Source organism: Staurois parvus, unplaced genomic scaffold (assembly GCF_062004578.1).
Source record: "Staurois parvus isolate SC_StPar_1 unplaced genomic scaffold, SC_StPar_1.0 ptg000221l, whole genome shotgun sequence".
Classification (NCBI taxonomy): domain Eukaryota; kingdom Metazoa; phylum Chordata; class Amphibia; order Anura; family Ranidae; genus Staurois; species Staurois parvus.
Genome location: NW_028318017.1, coordinates 835,778 through 839,592, shown reverse-complemented (window position 1 = coordinate 839,592; position 3,815 = coordinate 835,778). Strand labels below are relative to the sequence as shown.

Sequence of the window (3,815 nt, the reverse complement as noted above, 5' to 3'; positions counted from 1 at the left end):
TTGAAGACGAGGAGACTGTGAAGGTGATGAGATTGTGATCAGAGAGAGGAAAGGGGGTGTTTGTGAGGTTGTAGGGAGTGCAAAGATGGGAGAAAACAAGGTCTAATGTATTCCCATCAGAGTGAGTGGAGGACGGTATACATTGTGTTCAGGACATTTACTACAAATGACATTTTTCTCTCTTTCTTCCTATTTGAATCTTATGAAACAAAGACATAGATATTCCAATCCCCCTAAATATCCCCCCATCCCCCGCCACTAATTAAAGTCATGAAATCCATTAGTATAGACCAGTGGTGGGCAACCTTTTTTTTCAACTGAGCCAAATCTCGCCAAAACCATGATTGAAATTTATTTTGAGAGCCACATTTTTAAAACTGAAAATACATCTCCCATATAGTAATTCATCCCCCATAGTAATTCATCCCCCATATAGTAATTCACCCCCCATAGTGTAATTCATCCCCCATAGTAATTCATCCCCCATATAGTAATTCATCCCCCATCGTAATTCATCCCCCATAGTAATTCATCCCCCATATAGTAATTCATCCTCCATATAGTAATTCATCCCCCATAGTAATTCATCCCCCATATAGTAATTCATCCCCCATAGTAATTCATCCCCCATATAGTAATTCATCCCCCATAGTAATTCATCCCCCATATAGTAATTCATCCCCCATAGCAATTCATCCCCCGTATAGTATTTCATCCCTCGTATAGTATTTCATCCCCCGTATAGTATTTCATCCCTCATATAGTATTTCATCCCTCATATAGTATTTCATCCCCCATATAGTAATTCATCCCTCATATAGTATTTCATCCCTCATATAGTATTTCATCCCTCATATAGTATTTCATCCCCCCATATAGTATTTCATCCCCCCATATAGTATTTCATCCCCCCATATAGTATTTCATCCCTCATATAATAATTCATCCCTCATATAGTATTTCATCCCTCATATAGTATTTCATCCCCCTATATAGTATTTCATCCCTCATATAGTATTTCATCCCTCATATAGTAATTCATCCCTCATATAGTATTTCATCCCTCATATAGTAATTCATCCCTCATATAGTATTTCATCCCTCATATAGTATTTCATCCCTCATATAGTAATTCATCCCTCATATAGTATTTCATCCCTCATATAGTATTTCATCCCCCCATATAGTAATTCATCCCTCATATAGTATTTCATCCCTCATATAGTAATTCATCCCTCATATAGTAATTCATCCCCCATATAGTAATTCATCCCTCATATAGTAATTCATCCCTCATATAGTATTTCATCCCCCCATATAGTATTTCATCCCCCCATATAGTATTTCATCCCCCCATATAGTATTTCATCCCCCATATAGTAATTCATCCCTCATAAAGTAATTCATCCCTCATATAGTATTTCATCCCCCCATATAGTATTTCATCCCTCATATAGTATTTCATCCCTCATATAGTATTTCATCCCCCCATATAGTAATTCATCCCTCATAAAGTAATTCATCCCTCATATAGTATTTCACCCCCCACAGTACTATCCCCCCCCCCCTTCTAGTAAGCCAAGTCCCCCGTGTCAATTCACTTACCTTTTGCGTTCCTCTCGCTGTCTTCCCGCGCCGTTCGGGTCTTCAGGGCGGACTGTGAGAGGAGCCTAGCTCCCCTCCCCTCACGTTCGGCACGCTGCCCCGCCTACACACATCCTGACAGCCACATCCGCGGGCCGGATTAAAAGGTCCGCGCGGACTTTTGGGGCTGCCAACCGAGAGGAGGCAGGGGAGCGGCCGACCGAGAGGAGGGAGGGGAGCAGGCGCCCGGCACACAGAAGAGCCGCATTAGACTGGGTAAAGAGCCGCATGTGGCTCGCGAGCCGCGGCTTGCCGACCACTGGTATAGACTGATGAGGTGAGAAGGTGACACCTCTCCACAATGAGGAGAATGTTCCGGCCCCGGAAGTGGAGGATGTTCTGCCCCTGAAGGGGTTAATCTGGGCTCCCACACTATATATGTGTGTATCATCATCTGCTGGAGATAAAAGACATCACAGTGACTATGGAGGAAGAGGACAGACATGACTATGGAGGAAGAGGATGGACATGACTATGGAGGAAGAGGATGGACATAACTATGGAGGAAAAGGACGGATATGACTATGGAGGAAGAGGATGGACATGACAGGGGGGTTACTGGGTGTACATAGAACATAACATCTTATGTGGGCAGCACAGTGGCTAAATGGTTAGCACTTCCGCCTGGCAGTACTCGGGTCATCGGTTCAAATCCCAACCACGGCACCACCTGCCTGGAGTTTGCATGTTTTCTCTGTGCCTGCGTGGGTTTCCTCCAGGTACTCCGGTTTCCTCCCACAGTCCAAAGACATGCTGGTAGGTTAATTGGCTCCTGTCTAAATTGGCCCTTGTATGTGTATGTATGAATGTACATTAGGGACCTTAGATTGTACGCCCCTTGAGGGTTAGGGACTGATGTGAATGTACAATATATATGTAAAGCGCTGCGTAAATTGTCGGCGCTATATAAGTACCTGAAATAAATAAATAAATTACCTCCTCTGCTGCCACTTCCACCAACATCTACTCTCTACTTCCTGTCTGTGCCTGACATCACTTCCTGTCTTCCATAGAGACTTCCTGTCTGGGTAGAAGTGAGATCACCACCTTGTGGAGCTCAGAGGAACTGCAGCCCCGAGAAGCATCTGGTAGTGTGACCCCAGCCTTGTGCTGTTGTGATGGATTTGGTAAAATGCCTATTTTGTTTCCTATTGAATATATATACACTATTTTTATACACATTTTTATACATATTTACTTTTATACTTTAATACATATGTTGTGTGAATATTTTCTGCCTGCTGGGCTTTGTGGTACTATAAGAAATCCTTGCTTAAGAAATGTCTGCTCACACACACAGACCCCCTCCCACCGTGTGATTTGGAAGACAAAAGAATGTTTTCCTATGAGATAAGACTTGGAAGAAGATCACACCTATACCATGACGGAGATTGTTTTCGTGTGGAAATGACTAATCAAAGACTAATATAATGCTTATGCTGTTGTCACATGACTCTCGCATCATTTTGCATATATAAGCTCACTTTCTCATTATAATAAACTAGAAGTGTTCATAGACTGAACTTGTGTGCCAGCGTGAGTCTCTTCCAGTGTGCGCACATTCCAGGGCTGGCCAGCATCATAAATTAGGACAGGAACCGATAAGCACTGGACGATTAAGTCCTCAACTAAATCACTGTGTGTGTATGGTCTGTAGATCCTTATAGAGGGGTCACCTCCACTCCCACCAAGGGGGACAGAAATATATGACTGCCTAGTCCAGCCTTTCTCAGCCAGGGTTCCTCCAAAGGTTTCTAGGGGCTCCTTCAGCAATGAACAATTCCTCTCTCTTAGTAACAAATGGCATCAATGATCTGTAAAATCCATTTCTTGTAATACATCACAGGACACGAAGCATCTTTATAAATCCTTCCTAACACCGTTATGCCCCACCTACAGGTGATCGGACATTGGCAAACAATAGACAGGACGTCCCCTTGTAGAGCATATCTCCGACATAGGAAAGGTTTCTAGTAAGCCATAGCCCATAACAGGAGGGGACGGATCTCTGGGATTCCTGAGGGACTCCAAGAAATGGATTTTACAGGTAAACCAAAAATTGTCATTTTCTTTGTCGCACATCACAGGACACAGAACATCTTTTACATTCCTTACTAACAGGGATGTCCCACCTAGAACATGAAGGGAGGACAACAAGCCAACAGGTCCCA

The 3,815-nt window shown here is 43.2% G+C and overlaps 1 long non-coding RNA gene across 1 annotated transcript; it reads left to right on the top strand.

Moving 5' to 3' along the window:
* The first annotated feature begins 2,706 nt into the window (after positions 1–2,706).
* On the top strand, positions 2,707–3,167 carry LOC149460724 (uncharacterized). The gene is made up of 2 exons (XR_016313031.1): positions 2,707–2,771; positions 2,945–3,167. It is a non-coding gene; the product is annotated as an uncharacterized LOC149460724 (long non-coding RNA).
* The last annotated feature ends 648 nt before the right edge of the window (positions 3,168–3,815 follow it).